Raw genomic sequence first — 27,400 nt, 5'->3', positions numbered from 1 at the left:
CTCAGGGATTATTTTGTGCTGGGGCCAATGAAATAAGTTGAGTCCCTACAGAGAAGTTTCACAGATTCACAAAGTTTGGAGTGGGATAAACTGGCAGAACTTCCTTCCCATACTTTGGCAAGGTTGCTTCTAGAGACTGGAAAGACTTAAGCTTGCCCTTTCAAGACAAAGGTACGAAGGAGCCATGGACTCATCTAATTATTCCAGCTGGTCTCCCCTGATTTTAGCCCACATTCAAGATGGTCATTAGAGGAGCTACTGCCTTTTCACCTACTTTGCTAGGAAATGGGATTTGGAGTCCTGACTTCATGGGTAGAAGCAGAAATAGGTGAGTTCAGAAATGCAAAGAAGCTGGATTCAGGGTTCCTTAAGTTTGACTGGGCTTGTGGCATAATATAATGTATTATGTTAGATCCAAAATTCAATTCATTGAAGAGAAAGAAAAAAAAAAACATTTGCCATTTATCTCCTGGTGCATTCATCAAAATGTTTGAGTACATACTGTGTGCCTGGAATTATGTAAGTGCTCAGTTGTGTCTGACTCTTTGCAACCCCATGGATTTGTGGTCCACCAGGCCCCACTGTCCATGAAATTCTCCAGGCAAGAATATTGGAGTGGGTTACCATTTCCTACTCCAGGAAATATTCCTGACCCAGAAGTCAAACCTGTATCTCTTGTGACTCCTACACTGGCAGGCAGATTCTTTACCAACTGTGCCATATAGGAAGTCCAGAGTTATAAGAGATGGCATTTAAAACTAAATTAACCATGATCTTCCCTCCTATAATGAACTACTTAAAAGGCCATATATATTTTTATATCATGCGAAATGCTTGGTTGGATGAATAACAAGCTGGAATCAAGATTACTGGGAGAAATATCAATGACCTGAGATATGCAGATGATATCACCCTAACGGCAAAAAGTGAAGAGGAACTAAAAGCCTCTTAATGAAGGTGGAAGAGGAGACTGAAAAAGTCAGCTTAAAGCTCAACAGTCAAAAAATGAAGATCATGACATCCTGTCCCATCACTTCATGGCAAATAGATTGGGGGGAAAATGGAAACAGTGACAGACTTTATTTTCCCAGGTTCCAAGACCACTGTGAATGGTGACTGCACCCATGAAATTAAAAGATGCTTGCTTCTTGGAAGAAAAGCAATGACAAGCCTAGACAACATAGTAAAAAGCAGAAACATCAATTTACTGACAAAGGTCTATATAGTCAAAGTTATGGTTTTTCCAGTAGCAATGTACAGATGTGAGAGTTGGACCATAAAGAAGACTGAGTGCCAAAGAATTGATGCTTTCCAACTATGGTGCTGAGGAAGACTCTTGAGAGTCCCTTGGCCAGCAAAGAGATCAAACTATTCAATCCTGGAAATCAACCCTGAATATTCATTGGAAGGACTGATACTGAAGCTCTAATACTTTGTCCACCTGATGTGAAGAGCTGATCCATTGAAAAAGACACTGATGCTGGGAAAGATTGAGGGAAGGTGAAGAAGGGGGTGACAGAGGATAAGATGGTAGGATGGTAACATCAACTCAATGGACATGAGTTTGAGCAAACTCTGGGTGACAGGGAAGGACAGGGAAGCCAGAGGTGCTACAGTCCATGGGGTTGCAAAGATTCAAACATGACTTAGCAACTGAACAACAACAATGTATTTTAATTTGGAGTATAATTTTAATATAGCATTATATTCATTTCATGAGTATAACATGCTGATTTCATATTTCCATATATTGTGAAATGATCACTGCGATAAGTCTGATTAACATCAATCATCATATAGAGTTAGAAAAAATTTTTCTTGTTGTGAGAACTTTTAAGATTGACTCTCTTAGCAACTTTCAAGTATGTTATGATTAATTATAGTCACCATTACATAGCCAAGACTCATTTATTTTATAGCTTGAAATTCATACCTTTTGACTCCCTTCACCCATTTAAAACCTTCCCTCACTACCCCCACCACTCTGGCAACCATCAATCTGTTCTCTGTGTCTATGAGCTAGATTTTTTGCTTGTATATTTTCCTGTTTTGTTATTTTTAAGATTGCACATATAAGTGATATCATATAGTATTTATCTTTCTTTGTCTAAATTATTGCACTTAACATAATTCCTTCAATGTCCATCCATTTGCTGAAAATGTCAATATTTCCTGTTTTTTAATGACTGAATAATAATATATGTTATAACATATACAGTAAACAGGTCTTATGTTTATTGAACTTTTCTATCTCTTTTAATCTCTAATTTATTTCTGTTACAATCTTTGTTTCCTTTCTTCTACCAATTTTGAGCTATATTTCTTCTCATTTTTCTTGTTCTCTGAAATGTAGGGTTAAGTTCTTTATTTGATATTTTCCTTCTTTATGGAAGTAACTTTTTTTTCTTTGTTTTTGTTTTTTTTTTTAACTGGAGGATAATGACTTTACAAAATTGTGTTGGTTTCTGCCATACATCAACATGAATCAGCTCCAGGTACATATATGTCCTCCCCCCGCCCCCCCCCAAAAAAAAAACTCCTACCATCTACCCCCTCCATCCTACCCCTCTAGGTTGTCACAGAACATTGGATTGAGCTCCTGGTCTCACACAGCAAAATCCCACTTGCTATCTATTTTACATATGGTAATGTGTATGTTTCCATGCTATTCTCGCAATTCACCCAATCTCTTCTTCCTCCACTGCTGTGTCTGCATGTCTATTCTCTACATCTGCATCTCCATTGCTGCCCTGCAAATAGGTTCATCAGTATGCTCTTTTTAGATTCTATATGCATGCATTAATACACAATATTTTCTTTATCTTTCTGACTTGCTTCACTCTGTATAATAGGGTCTAGGTTCATCCACATCATTAGGACTGACTCAAACGCATTATCTTTTATAGCTTTTTAATATTCCATTGTATATATGTGTACCACATTTTCTGTATCCACTCATCTGTTGACGGATGTCTAGGTTGCTTTCATATCGTAGCTATTGTAAAAAGTGCTACAGTTAACACTGGAGTACATGTGTCTCTTTCAATTATGATTTTCTCAGGATATATGTCCTGTAGTGGGATTGTAGGGTTATACTGTAGTTCTATTCCTAGTTTTTTAAGGAACCTAATACTGTGGCTATATCAATTTATATTCCCACCAACAGTGCAAGAGGGTTTCTTTTTATCCACATCCTCTCCAGCATTTATTGTTTGTAGATTTGTAAATGATGGCCATTCTGACTGGTGTGAGGTGATAACTCATTGCTTTGATTTGCATTTATTTAATAATGAGTGATGTTGCAGATCTATTCATGTGTTTGTTTGCTATCTGTCTGTCTTCCTTGAGAAATGGCAACTCACTCCAGTATTCTTGCCTGGAAAATCCCATGGACAGAGGAGCCTAGAGAGTAGAGACCATGGGGTCACAAGAGTCGGACATGACTTAGCAACTAAACTACCACTACCACCACCATGCTTTCTTTGGAGAAATGTATGTTTCTGTCCATTTTTTGATTGGGTTGTTTGTTTTTCTGGTATTGAGCTTCATGAGCTGCTTGTATATTTTAGACATTAATCCTTTGTCAATTGTTTCATTTGCAATTACTTTCTCTCATTTTGAGGGTTGTCTTTTAATCTTGTTTATTGTTTTCCTTAGATGTGCAAAAGCTTTTAAGTTGAACTAAGTCCCATCTGTTTACTTCTGATTTCATTTCCATTACTCTAGGAGGTGAGTCAAAGAGGGACTTGCTGTGATGTATGTCAAAGAGTGTACTGCCTATGTTTTCTTCTAAGAGTTTTATAGTTTCTGTCCTTATATTTAAATCTTTAATTCATTTTGAGTTTATTTTTGTGTATAGTGTTAGAATAGCTTCCCAGATAGTGCTAGTGCCAGCCTGACAATGCAGGAGATGTAAAAGATGCAAATTTGATCCTTGGGTCTGGAAGATCCCCTAAAATGGACATGGCCATGCACTGCAGTATCCTTTCCTGGAGAATTCCATGAACAGTGGAGCCTGGTGAGCTACAGTCCATATAGTCTCGAAGAGTTGAACATGACTGAAGTGACTTAACACACATACACATAGTGTTAGAAAGTTTTCTAGTTTCATTCTTTTATGTGAAGCTGTCAAGTTTTCCCAGCACTATTTATGGAAGAGGCTGCCTTTTCTCCATTGCATATTCTTGCCTCCTTTGTCAAAGATAAGGTGCCCATAGGTGTATGGGTTTATCTCTGGGCTTTCTATCTTGTTCCATTTTGTGTTTTTGTGCAAACACCATACTGTCTTAATGACTGTAGCTTTGTAGTATAGTCTGAAGTCTGGAAGGTTGATTCTTCCAGCTTCATTCTTCTTTCTCAAGATTTCATTTGCTATTTGGGGTCTTTTGTATTTCCAGAGGAGTGGTGATTTTTTTTTTTTTCTAGTTTTGTGAAAAATACCATTGGTAGTTTGACAGGAATTGCATTGAATCTGTAGATTACTTTGGGTAATATAGTCATTTTAATCCATTTAAATTTAAGGCAGTTATTGATTTGTATGTTTGTATTGCCATTTTGAATTAAGAATAAACATATTCTTAGTTTTTTTAGTTAAGAAGATCTTTTTCCATTCCCTGACTTTCAGTCTGTTTATGTCCTTAGGTCTGAAGTGGATTTCTTATAGGCAGTATATACATGGGTCTTGTTTCTGTATCCATTCAGATAGTCTGTGTCTTTTGGTTGGGACATTTACTCCATTTAAATTTCCATTGGGTAGTATGATCATTTTAATCCATTTACATTTAAGGTAATTATTAGTACATATGTTCCTATTGCCATTTTCTTGATTGTTTACGGTTTGTTTTTGTGAGTCTTCTTCTTTTAAGTTTCTACTAGAGAAGTTTCTTTGGCATTTTTTGTAAGGCTGTTTTGATGGTGCTGAGTTCTCTTAGTTTTTTCTTTCTTTCTTTCTGTCTATAAAGTTTTTGGTTTCACTGTCAAATCTGAACGAAATCCTTGATGGGTAAGCAACCTTGGTTGTAGGTTTTTCTCTTTCATCACTTTAAGTATATCCTGCCACTCCCTTCTGGCTTGCAGAGATTCTGTTGAACAATCAGCTGTTAGCATTATGGGGATCTCTTTGTATGCTATTTTTTGCTTTGTCTTTGTGACTTTTAATATTTTTTTCTTTGTGTTTAATTTTTGTTACTTTGATTAATATGTGTCTTGGTGTATTTCTTTTTGGGTTTATCCTGTATAGGTACCTCTGGGTTTCCTGGGCTTTATTTCTCCTAGGTTTTTGTTAAATGTGTTAATTGTTTCTTGCATTTTCTCCATTCTACTTTCAATATTTTGGAACTTCTTTACTATCATTACTCTAAATTCTTTTTCAGATAGGTTCCCTATTTCCTCTTCATTTATTGGACCTTGTAAGTTTTTTACCTTTCTTCTTCATCTGTAACTATTTTTTTTTTATTTTAATGGGTGGGACTGTGTTCCTTACTAGTTGTTTGGCCTAAAGTTTCCAGCAGTGGAGTTTACAGGCAATTGGGTAGAATCAGGTTTTGGTGTTGAGATATGGATCTCTGAAATACCTATCAGTTCAGACTCAGTATTCCTGCCTCATTGGCTCAGGCCTGATCTGTGGCCCATGAACCAGGATTCCACAAGCCATAGGATGCAGGGGAAAAGAAAGAAATAAAAGAATAGTAACAAAGAATAAAAGATAACACCTCCTGAAGGGTAAAACTCAATTCCAATAGCAAAGAGAGTGAAAGAAAAAAAGTACATACTTAAATAAAAAATAAGAAAAATAAAAATAATAGGGTCCAGAATAATAGCGAAGATTAAAAAATAATTGAGTATGTTTACAAAACTAACAGAAATAGTAGAAAAAATATGAATAAGTATGAAACAACCACTGAAGGGTAAAACTGAACTCTACTGGCAAATAGTGAAACAAACAAACAAATTAACTAAGAGAAAGGTAGAAAAAACCTTTGCTGTGAGGGCAGAGCTTATGTGTAGAAGAGCTTAAGTATTGGATTTAGACAAGGGTGGGGTTCTGATTGAGGATCCAAGCCTTCAGAAATGGCCCTGGATCCATACAGCCAAAGAGACTCTGCAGTGCCTCCAGCTTTGAGGTATAGAGGATAAGGCCCAGGTCCCCAGGAGGCTTCCTGAGGCCATGGGTTGGGGAACACCAGATGGATTCCCTTTTCCTCCATACCTGGAGGGACCTTCCCAGCTGGCCTTGCTCCATTTCCCCTCCTTCCTGCAACCACAGGACCTATGTGGGCAGAGGGTGCCCTCGGTGGTGTCCCTGAGGACAGAGGAGGCCCTGGAGAGCAGAGGTCTTGGCCTGGTGGGTGGAGGGTGCCCCGGGGGAGGGTGGCCATGGAGGATGGAGGTGGCCCCCAAAAGGCAAAGGGAACCAGAGGGTAAGAGGGGTGCTGGATGATGGTGAGCCCAGTCCAGAAGTCAGACAAGGCCCTTGGAGGAGTGAGGGGTCAGATTGAGGATGGGGATCCTGGAGAGAGGAGAAAACTGGACAGCCGAGGGGACCCTGGAGGGATGAGATGGCCCAGAAGGGAGGAGAGGGCCTTGGAGAGCAGAGGCAGGCCACAGAGGGCAGAGGGGAAACCCTGGGGACAGTCTGCCCAGTCCAGAGGGCAGATGGAGGTCCCTAGAGGGATAAGGTTCTCTAGAGGATGGGGACTCCAGAGGGAGGAGGATTCTGGAAGGTGGAGAATAGAGGCAGGTGAGGAGGGAGTTCCAGAAGGTGGACAGGCCAGGAGCATGGAGGTGGTTCTGAAGGTTGGAAGGCTCAACCTGGGGGTCTTAGGAGGCTCCCCAGGGCTGAATGGCTGAGAGAACACCAGGGTGTTCCCTATTCCTGCAACCCCTCAGGAGGCTCCTCCCTTGGTCTCATACTTAGAAAGCCAATGGGTGGTGGGTCCCTGAAGAGTGGAGGGCTCCCTGGAGGGCAGAGGGCAGGAGATTCAGCTAGAGAGGGCCCTGGAGGGCACAGAGGGATGCAGAGGGCAGAGGCCCCAGCCCTGGAGCCCTTGGAGTCTCCTGGGCCCAAGTGAAAGGGGAACCCCATGGACTTTCCCAGTGAATCCTCCAGTCCCCTCAGGGGTCCCTCCCACTCTCAACCAAGCAGGTATGCTGCTCCCAAGCAGGTATGGGAGCACCGAAACCATTCCCAGCCCCCAAACCACTCCCCTCCTGCAACAGCCCCTTTGTTGCTGGTCCTCCAGCCTAGTCCTTCCCCCACTCCCTCCTACCCAGTACCTGGTTTTCCCTAGGGCTCCTCTTGCCTGCCTGCTTGCCAGAGGTCTCCCAGTAACACCCACAGGTATTCTAGGCACGGGGAGACATGGACTCTGTTTCTTCCCTCACTGCCTTCTTGGCTCTGCCCCTGGAGTGAGAATTTTGAAGTAACATTTATTGCTATGAGCTCACTCTTAGAACTACTTTTGCTACATTCCATAAATTTGGTATGTTGTATTTCTATTTTCATTTATCTCAAGCTTTTTTTTTTTCTTTTCTGTTTTTTAAAAATTTATTCCCTTACCCATTGATTGTTTAGTAATGTGTTATTCTCCACATATTTCTTCATTTTCTAGTTTTCTTCTTGTAATTGATTCTAATTTCATATCATTATGATTAGGAAAAAACACTTTGATTAAATTTAGCAAAGTCCCACTTTCTTGTTATGATATATCCTAAAAGTGCCCTTCTGATATATTTGGAATCTATTCACATACATGCCCCAGATAACGAATGAAATTCATAAAGACCAAGGGAATTCTTCAACTAATACCAATGTTCCAAGCTGAGTACAATAACAACCATGACCAGGAAAACCAATCTAGCAGAATCATGCCTTATCTGTACTTTGTGACTCCAAAAGATAAATGTAGCTTTTCTTCAGCCTTGCTTTCTCTACTGGTCATAAGAAGTCTAAACAGACTTGAGGCTTAGAATGTAGGTCAGGCTTGATGCTCAAAAAGTGAACATTTAAGATAAATTCTCATGTGGTGCTGAGTCATGGATATATCAGAAAGCTATGACTCAGTGGTCTACCAGAAAAGCCTGCTGGAGAGATGAGGCTTCACTTAGGGAGTCTTGGTCTGCTTGAGGGAAGAGATATATGTAGAACTTGAGTATTTAAGGAGAATGTAGGAAGAAGTTTAAAAAATAAGATGAATAAGAAATAATAATTTCAGTTGACAAAAAGATCAAGGTGCTTTGCAGAGAAATGTTGAAGGCTAGGAAAGATTGGTACCCAGAGGAGAGTAGAATGTAACACACTCATCATGGTAACCATGGTAATCATACAGCAGCAGTCTTCACCCCTGAGGCCTGTGATGGCTCAGCCCATTGTTAGCACATCCCATGCATGCATTATCTTTTGAAATTGTGCATAGCTAATCTGTAGTGCAGGAATTATAAGCTTTGTCTCCAAGAAGGAACAGCACAGAGAAGTGAAATTTGGCTTGCCTAAAGTCAAAGTTGCCTGATTTATCTCAAAGCTCCAGCTTCTGAGCACTATACTCATCCATCCATCCATTATCAACTATTCACTTAATCACCTACCGTGTTACCCATTGATCCATCCATCCATCTACCCATCTACCCATCCATTTACATATCTATCCATCCATTCATCCATCCTTCCAACCAGCCATCCAGCCATCTATCCATCCATGTGGAAATTTGGTGGTACCACCTGATGAATGAGCATTGGGTGTTTCAGAGTCACTTCTGAGAGCCTCCTGACAGGTTGGCTAACGAAGTGAAGGCCAGAGGACAATGACATGGGCAAAATCTAAATAGGAGAAAAATATTTCTTGAGACTAAGTATGAACAGAGGGTACTAATGACTGAAGAATGGGTGAAGTTTTTTTATTCCCTTTTAATGAAATTAAAACTAGATTTTCACCTCACTTGACTAAATATTTTTCTCCAACACAAAGCAAGGAAATGAATAAGAAGAATAATTTTTTTCTCTCCCATTTCTAAGTTTCAGTGGTTTTCTGAGTGTCTTGGAATATCTCCATGTGAAGAGGGGTCTGGAAGGGTTGTTTTTACTATTTCCTTCTTTATTTGGGAGGGGGGATGTAGGGTGGGAGACAGTTTAGGACCTCTTGTAAGAGTGCAGTCTAGTGAATTAATAGTTTGTAGGAATCACAAAATGCTGTCATTTTTCAAATGGCTACATAAAATTGTTTTAGAATTTTAGTTTTAAAAATGTATCCTAGCATGACAAGTTTTTATTCTAAAAGATTTTTTTTATAGCCAACTGATAAACTATAGTAGTAGTACCCAATAAAACTGCATGCAGATCTTTACCTATAGTGGCATAAATGTTGTCACTGCAATAAAAGGGAGTAAGAGCATTGTCAGACCTGCCTTTTTACACATACCATGATGTCCTCAGTCTGTGAAAGGATACAGGACTGATTATATTCATGAAGTCTTAAGAGTTATACAAACACTGACAAATATACAGCTGTGTACAGAGTACCCCAAATGAAATATTTTCACTCTACAATTCAGCCCTGGCTGGTGACAGAGAGCTTGGGACGTGCCAAGCCTCTGCATTATTTATTACAGTTGTGCTGCTCTTATAAAAGTGTGAGCAATATTAGAAGGCATCTGAGTGGAAAAACTGATTATTTTGTCATTTCATGCCTTTGATGCATGGCATTCTTCATGTTGGTTATCTGAGACACTTCATGCTGTTAGCAAAGACCATATTTTTCACATTGACAAAACTCTGCTGAAGAGCCGGATAGTAATCGTATTAAACATTATGAAGCTGGATTCATTAAAAAGGGGGAAAGTGCTTCATGAGTACCCATAGCAGCCTCCCTCATGCTGGGTGTTTAGTTTCTGTAAAGAATCACATTCCAATACAATAATAGATCAGGCAGATAAATGTGGGGATCCACACGAAGAACTGTGTAATGAACTGGAAAGGATGTGATGGGAAGAAGCAGCTGGCAGAGAATTCTACCATGGCAAGAATTTGATACTGAATCTTGTTCTTGGGGCTGGGAAAAATGAATATGTTCTGGTGTCTGCTGTACCAGTAGGTAGTTTTGCTTATTCAGCTTACACTAGATAGAACAGCTGAAGAAAGGCTTCAAACTGTAGATAAGAACAGTTATTAATAGGATAATACCCAGGAATGTTGATCCTGCACTAGCTGGAGGGAGGGCAGGCTTTTGAACAGAACATAGATAATTTGGATCCTGAGAACATCAAGCAGCAGGGGATCTATCTTCAGAGCATGAAGGCAGGTGTTAGGACAAATACTAAGAAGAGTAAGAGGAGAGTATGACCAAGTGCACTGGGAGCTGGCTTCTGGTGAGTGTGTGCTGTAGTATTCTTTAATTCCTCCCTTTCTCAGTAGTACATAACCTTCCTCACAGGTCTTCTGCTCCAGGGTAGCTGGAACATGCGTCTGAGCCCTAAGTAAGGATTTCACTGCTGCTACTGTGACTGCCATTCCTGCCCCTACTAGACTCTGTCACCTGGAGGGTGAGGACTGAGTCGTGACAGCCTGCTTCTCAGCAACTAGTTAGCAAAGTTTTCCTCACAGAGTATAGGCAAGGCAAGTCACTCAGTCATGTCTGACTCTTTGCGACACCATGGACTGTAGCCCACCAGGCTCCTCCATCCATGGGATTCTCCAGGCAAGAGTACTGGAGTGGGTTGCCATTTTCTTCTCCAGAATATAAGTGCTCCTCAATTGCCAGTTCACTAAATAATAAAATATTTACTGTTACAGAAGCTCAATTACTTTTTGTTTTATCCTAAGCTCCTTTAGGGTAAAGATATTCTTTCTTTTTTAACGTGGCCTTATTCCTTATATATTCACATAGTTGCATTGATAGGTATATGAACAAATACATTCACAATTTAACGAAGCCTAAACTGTTTTCCAATGCACATTAAACTTCTTAAAGGAGTTTAAAGCTTCTGTATCTCCTTTTGGCCTATTAACTAAAACAGTGCCCAGAATAGAAATTTAGTAAATATTGGCAGAGTGGAAGGAAGGCGGAAATGACAAATAATAAGTTAATCCTCTGTGTAAGAACCTTTTAACCTGGGCAATGAGTGCGAATCTTCTTTTAACACTTTGGGTAGGGATATGAAATAGAATCTGCTAGAGTCAAGAAGACTGTAGTAGAGTTTCTGAAATAAAAATGGGAAGAGTCTAGGATTAATTTTGGATGATTCCAACTTTGCATTGACCAGCCCCCCTGTCTCCACCTTGAAACCTCATACTCAATTGTAGCTCTAGAATTTGATGTTATTGATGATATATGTACCTCAAAGATAGTATATTTGGCTGAAGAGTTGCAGACACAGTGCACACAGAGCTGGTAGCCTTAGATAGTGCTACTGGCCTCATGACCTTGAGCAAACACCTTTAACCCTACGAGTCTCAGATCCTTCACATGAGAAATGAATGACAATTTTTTGCTTTGCATGACTACATATGTAAATCCGAAGTAACTGATATTCAGTCCCTCACAAGCAGTAGATAAGAAAAAGTTCATGAAATTTTTGTCTACAGTGAATAATTTATTCCTTTTATAATTTGCAGAAATAAACTGAATGCTTCATTGTTTCAAGAGTTCAAAACACACAGAAAATGTGAAGCTTATCTTTCATTACTACAAATTCCCAATACAATTCGGCACATAAGTTATCTAGATTGACATTAAATACCTACATATAATAAGTGCATGTATGTTTGTGTGTGTGTGTGTATTTTATATATAGGATCATTCTTACACATAGCTCATTGTCATTAAGTCGTGTTGATCTCTTTGGGATCCCATTAACTGCAGCACGCCAGGCTTACCTGTCCTTCACGATCTCCCAGAGTTTGCTCAAATTCATATCCATTGAGTTGGTGATGCGATCCAACCATTTCAACCTCTGTCACCCCCTTCTTCTGCCCTCAATGTTTCTTAGCATCAGGGTCTTTTCCAATGTCAGCTCGTCACATCAGCTGGCCAAGGTATTGGAGCTTCAGCTTCAGCATCAGTCCTTCCAATGAATATTCAGGGTTGAGTTCCTTTAGGATTGACTGATTTGGTCTCCTCGAAGTCCAAAGGACTCAAGAATCTTCTCCAGGACCACAATTTGAAAGCATCACTTCTTTGGCACTCAGCCTTCTTTATGATCCAACTTTCACACCTGTATATGACTACTGAAAAAAACATAGCTTTGACTATAAGGGCCTTTGTCAGCAATGTGATGTCTCTGCTTTGTAATATGATGTCTAGGTTTGTAATAGCTTTCCTTCAAAGGGACAAGAGTTTTTTAAAGAAAATCTGTCACTACTTCTATTTTGTCTCTATCTATTTGCCGTGAAGTGATGGGACTGGAGGCCATGATTTAAGTTTTCTGAATATTGAAGTTTAAACCAGCCTTTTCACTCTCCTCTTTCACCCTCATTAAGAGGCTCTTTATTTCCTCTTTGCTTTCTGCCATTGCAGTGGTATCATCTGCATATCTGAGGTTGTTGATGTTTCTTCCAGTAATCTTGATTCCAGCTTGTGATTCATCCAGCCTGACATTTCACATAATATACTCTGCATGTAAGTTACTTAAACAGGTTGATAATATACAGCCTCGAAGTCCTCCTTTCCAATTTAGAACCAGCCCACTTTTCCATGTCTATTTCTAACTTTTGTTTCCTGACTCACATACAGATTTCTCCGGAGGCAGGTAAAGTGGTCTGGTATTTCCATCTTTTTAAGAATTTTCCACAGTTTGGTATGATCCACAAGATCAAAGGCTTTAGAGGAGTCAATGAAGCAGATGCTTTTTCTGGAATTTCCTTGCTTTTTCTATGATCCAACGGATGTTAGCAATTTGGTCTTTGGTTTCTTCACCTTTTCTAAATCTAACTTGTACATCTGGGATTTCTCAGTTCACATACTTCTGTAGCCTAGCTTGAAGGATTTTGAGCATTACCTTGATAGCACGTGAAATGAGAGCAATTGTATGATAGTTTGAACATTTTTTGGCATTGTCTTTCTGTGGGATTGGAATGAAAGCTGACATTTTCCAGTCCTGTAGCCACTGCTGAGTTTTTCAAATTTGCTGACGTACTGAGTGCAGCACTTTCACTGCAGCATCTCTTAGAATTTGAAATAGCTCAGCTGGAATTCCATCACCTCCACTAGCTTTGTTTGTAGTAATGGTTCCTAAGGCACACTTGACTTCAAACTTCAGGCTGTCTGGCTCTAGGTGAGTGATCACACCATCATGGTTATCTGGGCCATTTAGGCCTTTTAAAAATAGTTCTGTGTATTCTTGACACCTCTTTTCAGTCTCTTCTGCTTCTGTTAGGACCTTGCCATTTCTGTCCATTATTGTGTCCATCATTGCATAAAACGTCCCCTTGGTTCCTCCAATTTTCTTGAAGAGATCTCTAATCTTTCTTATTTTATTGTTTTTCTCTATTTCTTTGCACTGTTCACTTAAGAAATCTTTCTTATCTCTCTTTGTTTTTCTCTGGAACTCTGAATTCAACTGGGAGTGTTTTTCGCCTTCTCCTTTGTGTTTTGCTTCTCTTCTTTTCTCTGTTTGTAGTGTTAGTCGCTCAGTTGTGTCCACCTCTTTAAGACCCTATGGACTGCAGCCCGCCAGGCACCTCTGCCCATGGGACTCTCCAGGCAAGAACACCAAAGCGGGCTGCCATCCCCTTCTCCAGGTTCTCTATTTGTAAGACCCCCTCAGACTTTGCCATTTTTTTTTTTCACACTGAATTGGGCCTTCATTGTTGTGTATGGACTTTCTCCAGTTTCAGTGTTTAGGGGCTGCTCTCTAGTTGCACTAAAAAGGCTTCTCATTGAGGTCATTCCTTAATTGCCGAGGATGGTGGAGCAGAAGACCGTTCACTCATCTCTATAAGAACACCAAAATCGTAACTAGCTATTGAACAAGCATGGGCAGGATGATGTTGGAACCTACCAGAGAAAGATACCCCACGTTCAAGGACAAAGGACAAGGGTAAGAGGGGCACAGTCATGTTAAATTCAAATCCTATACCCATCAAGTGGGTGACCCACAAACTGGAGAACAACAATACCAAAAAATTCTTGCCCTGTTGCAAAGGTTCTAGACCCCACATCAGAATTCCCAACCTGGGAATCCAGCAAAGGGACTAGGAATTCCCAAGGAATCTGACTTTTAAGGCCAGCAGGATTTGATTACAGGACTTCCACAGGACTGGGTGAAACAGAGATTTTTCGAGGGCACAAACAAAATCTCATTGGCACCAGGACCTAGGGGGTGAAACGGTTTCCTCAGAGGAGACTGAGTCAGACATGCCTGTTAATATTTGAGGGTCTCTGGAAAAGAAGTGGGTCAGCAGTGACATCCTTCAGGGACAGGGACACTGGCAGCAGCAGTCCTGGGAGGTGCACATTGACATAAATCCTCTTAGAGTTTGCTAATAACCATACCTTAGAGGGTGTAGATTCCAGGACTGGGGCTGCCTCAGGCCAAACAACTAACATGGAAGGAACATAGCCCCACCATCAGTCAGTCAGTCAGTCAGTCAGTTCAGTTGCTCAGTTGTGTGCGACTCTTTACGACCTCATGGACTGCAGCACAGCAGGCTTCCCTGTCCATCACCAACTCCCAGAGCTTACTCAAACTCATGTCCACTGAGTCGGTGATGCCATCCAAACACCTCATCCTCTGTTGTCCCTTTCTTCTGCCTTCAATCTTTCCCAGAATCAGGGTCTTTTCCAAGGAGTCAGTTCTTTGCATCAGGTGGCCAAAGTATTGAAGTTTCAGCTTGAGCATTAGTCCTTCCAAAGAATATTCAGGACTGATTTCCTTTAGGATTGACTGGTTTGATCCCCTTGCAGGCCAAGGGACTCTCGAGAGTCTTCTCCAACACCACAGTTCAAAAGCATCAATTCTTTGACACTCAGCATCTTTATAGTCCAAATCTCATATCCATACATGACTACTGGAAAAACCATAATTTTGACTAGATGGACCTTTGTTGGCAAAGTAATGTCTCTCTTTTTAAGTAGACAATTGGATTAAAGATTTATTGAGCATTGCCCTGCCAACCTGAGCAAGCCCTAGTTTTCCCCCACAGCCAGTCCCTCCAATCAGGAAGCTTACACAAGCCTCTTATCCTCATCCATTAATGGGTAGACAGAAGAAGCAAAAACCTTCAGAATGAAAACCACAATCACATATGATTCTGCTTACAGTTTTCTTTTCAATCAGTCATTAGTTAAAGATAATCACTAAGATGATCAGTATAATGTTGCATAGTTTTCTTTAGCATGAAAGCATTTCTCCAGTGTTAGAGGGGACTTAGGTTACTTGTTGAATGCTGAAGTGAATGCCCTTGTCCATGCCACTCTGGGCCCCCATGAAAGCATTTCTCTCAAAGATATGATTGCATCCCTAGTTCACTGTGTCCCAAGTTCCTACTGTCACAAAGGCAATCTTTCTCCTTGGCTTTGCCTGTAGCTTCTCAGCAGTGTACACCTTTTAAAAATAGTTCTTTCTTCATAAACAGTGGGAGCCAGCTGACACATATTTTAGCACTGGCTGAACAATTTGCACACTTTTCCAGCTTTGGTTTCAATTATAATTATTAAAATAGACTCTATGTTTTAGAGTAATTTTAGGTTCATAGCAAAATTTAGTGGAAGGAGCAGTTTTCCCATTTACCTCCTATCCCCACACATATACAATCTGTTTATTATCAACATCCCTACCACAGTGGTGCATTGGTTACAACTGATGGTTCTATACTTGACACATCATTATCACCTGGAGTCCACAGGGTTCACTCTTGGTGTTGCGTGGTCTGCGGGTTTGGATAAATGTATAATGACAAGTATCCACTGTGGTTTCAATTGTTTTCTAAATGACACAGACTCAATGGGGAATGAAAAATGAATTGATCTCTTTCTCTTAGGAACACAGTAAAACCTTCCTGTTGACTCTGTTCCTGACTTTCTGCTTAAGCACAGCACCACAAAGAAAGGTTTCAGGGGGATTTATTTGAAGGGCAGCCATGAAAGAATCTGGCTTATTAGGGGCCAGGTGGACTTGTGTGGGCATTGAGGGGCACTAAGCTGGATATTCTGTCCTGGAAAACTGTGCTGCCCTGGAAATCAAACATAACAGATCTGATCTTCAGTTTGTGCTTCCCATGTAGCTAGCTTCATACAAGGTACTTGGTGCATTATAAAAACAGGAAACAAGTATCTCAAAGCCAAGGAGCTAGGGATGTGTGTGTGTGTGCACATATGTGCATATGCATGTGTGTGCATGTGGATGTGTGTGTGGGTATATATATGCATATATGTGTATGTATGTGAATGTATGTGTGTGTATGACTAGATATATATGTGTATTGGAGGAGTATATGTGCACCTGTGTGTCGGGGGGTATATTTGGAGATTGACACATCACCTAAAGGTCACTATTACAGGAGCAGGTGTCACCATAAAAATTACCAACATAAGGAGAAGTGTTGGGGCACCAGGGGTGAAGAAACTAAGCTGGGAGCACACTGCTTATAGGGGTTAGAAAGGCAGAACTGGGCACTCCTGTCAGAAGAACAATGAAATGGGTGGCCAGAGGCCTGGGCTCCATAGGGTGACTGTCTCCTTAAGCCTCAGCCTTTCCTTAGAACAACAAAGTCAAGGTATTATCTAGGGGACAGAACTAGATGACTAACACAAGAATGCTTGTAAGCTATAAAGTACTACATAGCATCGTTATTAGTCAAACAAATCATGAAGGAGAAGATTTGAGGTGGGTGCAGGGTGGGAAGAAGGGAGAAGCAAGGGTTTGGGGTAGAATCTGATTCTAGATATATTTGGCCCCAGGAATCTGGTCTGTGTGTCTGGTTTGGCTGGTCAGAAAGTACCAACCCTGGAGGTATAGGAATGAGTGAAGCCCAATAAAGGAAGTGGTAGTGAAAAGAGAACATCAATACAGCAGTCTGTGTAGGGAGTTGGGGGAGGGGAGTGAGGACAAGCATTAAACCCAGTCTAGGGTGGAGGATAATGCTTTTGCATCCCTACTTCTTGCAGATATGAGAGCAGTACCAACCAGGCTGTCAGGCATTCATGAGAGTGAACGATTGCAAATTTGTCCTTGGAGGCTGTGGTTCACTCCGTTCTTATGAGCCTTCATGACAGAAGTGTCATGTTGTGAAACAAAAATCAAAAATTATTATTGCACTAATTCTTCAAAGAAGCAAACCTCCAAACTCTGAAAACAAAGATAAGTTGCTTGCTATGTCAATTTCCTTATTTTTATTTCCGATAAAATGGTTTAAAGGCATGCATAGTTCAACTGATGACATTCACTTTAAAAGAGAATAGATTAACTTAATTTAAATCTACACAATAAATGAGTTACATTTCACTTATGAGTCATTTGCTATTTTTTTTTTAATCTTACAGATAATTCATTTCTGAGAATCATCATTGGCTTCTAGTGACATTGATATAGCTGGTAAGATTACACATGCACACACATACCTTCCTAAGTTTTCAGTTGAAAGCTTACAGATCAGAGATCTGAAAGTGTACCAGGATCTTACAGTTTTATCTGTTTTCCCTCCAGGGCTTGGCAAGGCTTTTGATTGGTTTACTTCTGTGTGAGGCTCTGAAGGCTTTGAGCCCCCACTGATATGGCATCATTTATACTGTGTTTGAAATGACCACCGCTATATCTGTCCTGATGAGCTATTTCAAGGACACATGCTGTAAAAATGGATCTGGAACTGCTCTTCAAAGAGGATAATGAGTCTTCCTGATATAAATATGAACTGTGAATCCATTAAAAGAGAATAGTCAGTGAAAGCTTCCCAGAGTTGGTGAAATGCAAACTGTGATGTATTAATATTTCCATATCAATGAAACACCCTTGATTAAATAGTTTGCAGTAAAATGCCAATAACTGATAGTGTAAAGTGACATATCTTTAGAGAGAACACGGTCTTAGTCATATTTCTGGACCCAACAAAGGGTACGTTTCCACTGGCTGGTCTTGTTGAGGTGTGAGAGAACTTCTACAGTTCAGGAGTTAGTTTCTTGATCACCTAGAAGTCACAGCACATTGGCAGACTCTTCCTGTTCCTAAGGGCAAAGCTAGGAAAACAGTGAGAGCTTCAGGTGTGGAGACATCATGCTTTATGCAGAAACATGGACTTTGCCCTATTCCAAACCTTCCTGACCCATTCCTCTGACACCTTGGTAATCTACCATGCACACACAGTCATGTGTGTGATACACAACCGCCTACTTCCTTGGTTACCCTGTGGGTTGGCAGCTCTTTGGAAGCTGAAGCTCTTCTCGACCATCTTGGTTTCTTGGCACTTGCTGTAGAAACTGGAATATTGGAATTTCTGGGAAACGTTGGTTGCATGAATGGAAACTACAGAAAGTTGCACAGCTGCCAGGTGCGGGGCCACTGTTCATCACCTCAACGGCATGTTCTTGAATATCTACAGGGAGGGCCATCAGCCCTTTGCACATATGAAAAAACAGGTAAGAGTGTTGTGGTCTTCTCCAGGCTCTCACTGTGGGTATAAGATGGAGCTGGGCTGTGAATCTAATGTGCACCCACAATGTCTGGGGTTCTCTTGTGCAGGCTTTGAGCTCTTTAGGTTCTGAGGTGTCATGGAAAGAACTTGGATCCTTTAGTCACAAGACTGGTGTTTTGGTCAGGCCTCTGCTGCCAACCTGCCTTTGGACAGCATCACTGAGCTTCTGCTTCTCTCTGGGGGGGCAGGTGTTGGGAGGGGAAGTGTCTGTGGCTCAGAGGCTTGTGAGATGAGAATGGGTGTGTGTTTTGGAAAGAATATAATGGAAATCACTGGTCCCCTGGCCCTAGCCCTCAAGCACATGAAGGGGTATGTAGAGCAGCATGAGGGGCTGGGGAAGGTCCCATCTCTGTTGCTATCTCTGCCTACTTGCTTTCCAGGCCCTAGGCTTTTAGAAATGAATTAATTTTTTAAATACAGAAATCTAAATGACTTTAGAAAAATATTCTCTACCATGTGCACCCTGAACTTTTTTGTTGTTTGTTTGTGTTTTAAACAGATTTTACACATGTGACAAATGGATCTTCTAGTCAAAGCCAAGTCACCCATCTCTTTGCAATGTCCATGCAAAGAAAATTGAAGGAACAGACCACGTCCATTTCTTGGTTGACTTGTCTTTGCTCCTAGGCCCAACTCCTTCCTCACTATCTTCTCACACTTTGGCTTATAGTTACTTCAAATTAACCAGAACTTTGAACTTCAAATCATTCATACTCAGGAGGCCCCAGAGCTATTAAATTCATCCTAAATTTTCTAGCAAGAGACAGAGGCCTCTCTGAGCAATGTGATACTACAAACAGCCAGGCCATCCTTGACCACTAAGAGTAGAGGTGATTAGAGCTTGAGATGGACATGAGAGGACAGCCAGAGGTCTGCTTAGAGGGACAGCTCCATAAGACATCAAAACCCACTGGCCCTGGACCTTCAGACTATTTCTAAGACACAAAAAGAAAGCCAATTTCATGACTTTTCCACTGGTTTTTTAAACCAGTCCCATTTCATTTCTGTCCTTACTTTCCAGGCAGCCGTGACTCAGAGATAGTGTACCTAATGCTTGACACTGTCTGAGTTTGAATTCTGGTCCCATCATTTATGAGCTGTGTCACCTTGGATCAACTACTTAGCTTCTCTGAGCCTCATTCTTTTATGTTTAATTGGGAAAAATTGAGGAATCTGCCTGATAAGTTTTCGGTAGACCAGTGTTCAAGTTCTGGTTAATTTGTTGCATGTCCTTAAGGAAGTTTTGGTGGCTCTCTGGTAATATCCTCAGAGTGAAAATGTTGGAATAGATATTTCTTCTCCTGTGCCCAGCTACACTGCAGGCTATTCAGTTCACAAAGTCAATTGCAAAGAACTTATTGTTGTACAAATTTAAATAAATAGATTACATGTGAGATGCATTTTCATTTACATCATCTCACATAATTATACAGACATCCCAGCTCTGGTTGCTGAGGACTTGCCTGAAGTGGACACTGTGCAGCTCATCAAATATGAAGTTTAGTCATCAAAGGATGAAACACATTCCCTTCAGTGCATTTTAATTTGACTCTGAAACCATCCTGAAAGAATAAACCCATTGACCAATGACCTCCCTATTTCCATCTTTCTTCACCTTTGAAATATAATCCAAAAGCAGATCTGAAATAGTTAAAGGTGAGATGGAGGCCCCCTGCCAGAGGCCAGTGGGGCCTGACCTAAAGGGACTTCGGTGGGAAGACTGAAGGTCTGAGGACATAGTTTCTGGTTTATTTGCCACTGTTCAATTCCATGTCTTCCATGTCTTTTAGGGCAGTTAGCGACTTTAGCCCAGTTCAATCTGATGTAAGCCTGCATAAAGATGCTATTGTTTCATCAACCAGTGAAGACAAGGATTCCCAGAGAGGTTGAGCCCTGGTCATTTTGGAGGGGCCGGGGTGGGGGTTAAGTGCAGTGAAGTGGCAGAGATATGTGTCCTGGCACACTTGTCCCCAGAGTCTGGCTCCTTCTGCTCTTTATTTCCTCTGCCCTCCACTTATGGTTGTGTTTTTTTTTTTTTAATTTAAATTTATTTATTTTAATTGGAGGCTAATTACTTTATAATAGTAAGCCAGAAAGAAAAACACCAATACAGTATACTAATGCATATATATGGAATTTATGGTTGTTTTGCAACTCCCATACCACTGGGACTCTGACTTTGCATCCCTAAGTAGTCAAACTAAGCTCAGAGGTTTCGCTTCCTAGTTGGCCTACAACTCCAGGAAGACCCAAGGACAGATGGTGTCACTGAGATGAGTGTGCAATCCCTCAGGTGTTATCTTGGAATAGAATCATGCACGTGCATATGCCCAAGACGTGATATATGTGTTACACAGTACTCATTTAGAAAAATGTCCATTGTGCCCCTGGATAGCTCTTGAAAGTTTATAAAGCATTTTCCTATATGATTGACATTTAACCCCTACAATTCCTCCAGGACATAGGTATTGTAATCCCATGTACAGGCCAGAAGCAGTGCCAGACCCAAGTGCCCGACCCTTACCCAAGTCCTATGGCACAGGAGCAGAGGCCTGACTTGATTATGTGTTTTCTGACCAGATCCAGTGCCAGGCTTTCCTCCCACCAGGATTCCCCATATTCAGTGCCCTAAGTTCAGTTCAGTTCAGTTGCTCAGTCGTGTCCGAATCTTTGAGACCCCATGAATCACAGCATGCCAGGCCTCCCTGTCCATCACCATCTCCCGGAGTTCACTCAGACTCACGTCCATCGAGTCAGTGAAGCCATCCAGCCATCTCATCCTCTGTCGTCCCCTTCTCCTCCTGCCCCCAATCCCTCCCAGCATCAGAGTCTTTTCCAATGAGTCAACTCTTTGCATGAGGTGGCCAAAGTACTGGAGTTTCAGCTTTAGCCTCATTCTCTCCAAAGAAATCCCAGGGCTGATCTCCTTCAGAATGGACTGGTTGGATCTCCTTGCAGTCCAAGGGACTCTCAAGAGTCTTCTACAACACTACAGTTCAAAAGCATCAATTCTTTAGCACTCAGCCTTCTTCACAGTCCAACTCTCACATCCATACACCACCAATGGAAAAACCATAGCCTTGACTAGACGGACCTTTGTTGGCAAAGTAATGTCTCTGCTTTTGAATATGCTATCTAGGTTGGTCATAACTTTTCTTCCAAAGAGTAAGCGTCTTTTAATTTCATGGCTGCAATCACTACCTGCAGTGATTTTGGAGCCCAGAAAAATAAAGTCTGACACTGTTTCCACTGTTTCCCCATCTATTTCCCATGAAGTGATGGGACCAGATGCCATGATCTTCGTTTTCTGAATGTTGAGCTTTAAGCCAACTTTTTCACTCTCCTCTTTCACTTTCATCAAGAGGCTTTTTAGTTCCTCTTCACTTTCTGCCATAAGGGTGGTGTCATCTGCATATCTGAGGTTATTGATATTTCTCCTGGCAATCTTGATTCCGGCTTCTGCTTCTTCCAGCTCCTCATTCCTCATGATGTACTCTGCATATGAGTTAAATAAGCAGGGTGATAATATACAGCCTTGACGTACTTCTTTTCCTATTTGGAACCAGTCTGTTGTTCCATGTCCAGTTCTAACTGTTGCTTCCTGACCTGCATACAAATTTCTCAAGAGGCCAGTCAGGTGGTCTGGTATTCCCATCTCTTTCAGAATTTTCCACAGTTTATTGTGATCCACACATTCAAAGGCTTTGGCATAGTCAATTATACAGAAATAGTTGTTTTTCTGGAACTCTCTTGCATTTTCTATGATCCAGCGGATGTTGGCAATTTGGTCTGTGGTTCCTCTGCCTTTTCTAAAACCAGCTTGAACATTTGGAAGTTCACGGTTCACGTATTGCCAAAGCCTGGCTTGGAGAATTTTGAGCATTACTTTACTAGCGTGTGACATGAGTGCAATTGTGCAGTAGTTGAGCATTCTTTGGCATTGCCTTTCTTTGGGATTGGAATAAAAACTGATCTTTTCCAGTCCTGTGGCCACTGCTGAGTTTTCCAAATTTGCTGGCATATTGAGTGCAGCACTTTCATAGCATCATCTTTCAGGATTTGAAATAGCTCAACTGGAATTCCATCACCTCCACTAGCTTTGTTCGTAGTGATGCTTTCTAAGGCCCACTTGACTTCACATTCCAGGATGTCTGGCTCTAGGTCAGTGATCACACCATCATGATTATCTGGGTCGTGAAGATCTTTTTTGTACAATTCTTCTGTGTATTCTTGCCACCTCTTCTTAATATCTTCTGCTTCTGTTAGGCCCATACCATTTCTGTCCTTTATCGAGCCCATCTCTGCATGAAATGTTCCCTAGGTATCTCTAATTTTCTTAAAGATATCTCTAGTTTTTCCCATTCTGTTGTTTTCGTCTATTTCTTTGCACTGATTGCTGAGACCTAGGGGCAGAGTAAGTTCTCAAGACTTCACTTCTTCATGAAGAATTGAAGAACAATGCCTGGGCTGAGGGAGTGTCTCCTAACATAAGACTAACTTTAAATTAGAAATCAGAATATTGCTGGAGGCAAACATTGGCAGAGTTCTCTGCCCAGCTCTGTTGCCGCCTCAGATACACAGAGCCACAATATGGGGAGAGTCAGAGGAGGGTATGAGGGCTCATGTTCAGGACCCTCAAACTCCAAATTTTTGCCATCTACTTAATGCTTCAGGTTCCCCATTTGCAGGGTGGGATGACAGTGTGAGTTGGTTGAGATATGGCTGGCATAAGGCCTGGGCCCAAGTAAGTTCTCAGTACACAGTCTTTATTGCTCCTGCCATTTTTGTTCCTGTCTTGTCCTGGACTCCCCCAAGGCCCCTCCTTTCCATCCTTGGTTTGCTTTGTTTGTTTTTCACTTTCTGTGCTTGCATTTTCTTTGTAAGCACACACTGTTCATCTATATTAGACATGAGTATCCTGTAATCACTGCAGCCATCCCTCCAGAATATCTATTAGAGACCTTCTGGGCAAGGTGATCTCCTAAGGGACCTAAGCAGCCCTTCTGATACCAGATTATCAAGCGAGATGTGGTGTGTCAGATGTCAGGGTGGCCCTGACAGGGTATTTCCCATGCCTCCCATAGGAGGTGGTGCTTTACACTCCCATGAGGGATCATCATGATACTGCCCATAATAGAGCTGGGAAGAATGCCCATTTGCTGCACCAGCCTAGTGTGGTTGCTAAACACCACCAACAAGGGCCCAGGTATGTATTTCTCTTCTCCATCTTCTGATTTCTTGATGCTTTTGGTATCTGCTGTATTTGTGGATTTCCAGACTGCTTACTGACTGATGGATTTTCCTAGACTTCATAGATTATTTGTGATCCCAGGGCCAACTTTTCCAACTGTCCTCCAGACCTTTAACCTCCTTTGACAGAATGGCTGTGAGCACCAATTGGAAAACAACAATGAAATGAATTTCTTATAGCTCGGCATGGCCCAGCAGTAGAAAGATATTTTGTTTGTATGTTTTTAGCTTCTATCATTCTCTTTCTTTTTATGATGGTTAACTCTAAGTCTTATCACTAGTAAATAAAACCATGATGTTGGTAGTCACTGACCTTACAATAATTTTTTATGTAAACATCCTAAGACTTATCCCTTTGTTTTTTTTTGGTTTCCTTTTGAGTTGTAAAAAAGTTCCCCAATTAATCAGATCTAAGCTCTCCTGCTTCCATTATTAAGCACAGTCTGTCACTTGAAGCTTTCTAGAACTGCATATCTATTGCCCCTCCATAGATGACCACCAACATCCTTGGATCTGTTTCCCTCTTCTCTTGAGATCCAGATGTCAGGCACTCATTTAACATCAATCTGTCCAAACCAGATCCTCCTGGAGTCCCCACACCTGTGAAGAGTATCCCAGTGGTCCAGTAAAGGTCATTTAGGCTCCTCCCACTATCCCTTTCCCCATGTACGGTAAGTGATCAGTCCACTTTGTCTATTTATTTATTTTTTGGCCCTGCTGAGCATCTTGTGGGATCTTAGTTTCCCCAACCAGGGATTTAACCTTGGACCTGGGCAATAAAAACATGGAGTCTTAACCACTGGACTGCCAGAGAATTCTCCTACATTATTTTCTCACACCCTCTTTTCCATTCCCATCCCTGTTCCTTTAACCCAGTATTTTTACTTTACATTTAGATAATTGAAATAGCCAAATAGATAATCTTGATTTCTACAAGCTCACCTGTAGTTTGCTGCTTTGCAATCGGTCTTTCCCAACCATCCCACAAATGCTCTGAGGATTATTTGCAAAATTCATTATTTTTTTTTCAACAAATAAGATCTTTTATTTGTTACCATTAAAAGTCTGCATTTTAAACAGATTCTTGGACTGGTGGCTTGTATCCATCATCCCGTTCAACTTTAGCACCTGTCTCACCCACAGCAGCTTTTCCAGAACTACTACCTTTAATATGTAACTCCATGAGTTTTGCCAATTCAAACTTGGGCTTCTTCAGCACTTTTTCTTTTCTGATGAAGACATCATAGAGCAGATAAATAGATTGGCAAGCTTTTTCTATGTCTTTCCTAATGCTATATGGAATCAATTTATTGACCAACTCTTTCAAGTCATTTGTCTGCACCTTTCAGGTCATGATTTCCATCATCTTCTTGCAAATCTGGTGCACCTGCTGGTGCTGGGCATCTGAAGTCATCTGAATCTGATTGCTGCACTTTTTTTTTTACTAGAACCCACACAAAACAGATGAAGCAAGTAACCATTGGTAGTCTTGACATCAACATGAGCTTTAATCATGGTCTGCCATTTTTTGATCCATGCCATGGAAAGATCCATGCCATGGAAATTAATTAAGCACTTTTTGCCCTGAACATCCTCAGTAATTAGTTTGAGTTTTCTAAATGCAACGTCATCATTGTGCAGATCAGCAAGACTCACTTCAAAAACATGCCCCAATAAATGCTGGAGAGGGTGTGGAGAAAAGGGAACCCTCTTACACTCTTGGTGGGAATGCAAACTAGTACAGCCACTATGGAGAACAGTGTGGAGATTCCTTAAAAAACTGGAAATAGAACTGCCTTATGATCCAGCAATCCCACTGCTGGGCATACACACTGAGGAAACCAGAAGGGAAAGAGACACGTGTACCCCAATGTTCATCGCAGCACTGTTTATAATAGCCAGGACACGGAAGCAACCTAGATGTCCATCAGCAGATGAATGGATAAGAAAGCAATGGTACATATACACAATGGAGTATTACTTAGCCATTAAAAAGATTACATTTGAATCAGTTCTAATGAGGTGGATGAAATTGGAGCCTATTATACAGAGTGAAGTAAGCCAGAAAGAAAAACACCAATACAGTATACTAATGCATATATATGGAATTTAGAAAGATGGTAACAATAACCCTGTGTACGAGACAGCAAAAGAGACACTGATATATAGAACAGTCTTATGGACTCTGTGGGAGAGGCAGAGGGTGGAGAGATTTGGGAGAATGGCATTGAAACATGTATAATATCATGTATGAAATGAGTTGCCAGTCCAGGTTCGATGCACGATACTGGATGCTTGGGGCTGGTGCACTGGGATGACCCAGAGGGAAGGTATGGGGAGGGAGGAGGGAGGAGGGTTCAGGATGGGGAACACATGTATACCTGTGGCGGATTCATTTCAATATTTGTCAAAACTAATACAATTTGTAAAGTTTAAAAATAAAATTAAAAAAACAAAAACATAAACAAAAACATGCCCCTTGAGGTCATCAGATGCAATTTTGATTCCTTGAGATCTTGTGACCAATGTTTTACCAATATTCCTTATATTGAACATAGCTGGTGCTTTCACATCACACTAATCTTTTTTAGAAAATGGGTCAGCCACTTTCTTCTTGGCTCCCCTTTTGCCTCCTTTCATAAGATGCTTGTTCTTGCCAACTACCATGGTGCTGCTCAGTGAGCCAAAAAGGGCAAAATTCTTTTTCTTCTCATATTATTCCCTTGCCAAATTATTTTGTGGTTCTCATTGGTTTATTGGTTTAAATCCTAAGCCCTTACTGTGATATTTAAGACTGTCCACAGCCCTCTCCAAACCTGTCTCACAATGTTTTTCAAGGACTTCATATCCTCCAAAAAATATTTCCATTCTACGTTTTCCTAACAGGTCCACAATTTTTCATCTTTGTAGCTTTCATTTACTCATCAAGTAATTAGTGGATCAATACTCAATGACAAGGCCTGGGATAGGTCTTGCTGATGATACAGCCTCTTTTCCCTAAAAAACACACCTACTCCCTCATGCTCTTTCTGTGATGGGAATGGCCTCCCCTCTTTCTTGTGACACCCTTCTCTTGAAATCCTGCAGTGAGATGGGATATGCCTGACTTTATGAAAAACATTTTCAAAAATATATCAAGAAATTCAAAGACATTCTTGCCCTTTGAACTAGTGATCTCCACTTGTTGGGAATCTAAGGGTATAATCCAAACTGCAAAAAAATAGTTTGTGTAAAAAGATCCACTTTGCTACCTTATTCATCAGCTTTATTGATAGTATTGAAAATGGAGATAACATATATAATACAGGATGACATAAACAAAAATAATTTGATTATAAGAATAATAGAAGACTTTTAAACTCTACTTGATAAACTTTGAGGAATATATTACATTTCCTCAATTTCCAAGTACAGAAGCTTCTCATAATATGAGAAAATGCCCATGATGAATTATTTGAAAAAAATCATACTGAAATAATGCATATGTATTTATGCATGTGTGTATGTATTTAATCTTTATAACTGTTTAACAAA

At 40.8% G+C, this 27,400-nt stretch overlaps 1 pseudogene; it reads right to left on the bottom strand.

Annotated features, from left to right (window-relative positions):
- Positions 1-24,938: 24,938 nt before the first annotated feature.
- Positions 24,939-26,533, bottom strand: LOC113880700 (annotated as a pseudogene).
- Positions 26,534-27,400: the final 867 nt, after the last annotated feature.

Source organism: Bos indicus x Bos taurus, chromosome 2 (genome assembly GCF_003369695.1).
Source record: "Bos indicus x Bos taurus breed Angus x Brahman F1 hybrid chromosome 2, Bos_hybrid_MaternalHap_v2.0, whole genome shotgun sequence".
NCBI classification, from domain to species: domain Eukaryota; kingdom Metazoa; phylum Chordata; class Mammalia; order Artiodactyla; family Bovidae; genus Bos; species Bos indicus x Bos taurus.
This window is presented reverse-complemented; position numbering and strand designations above follow the sequence as displayed.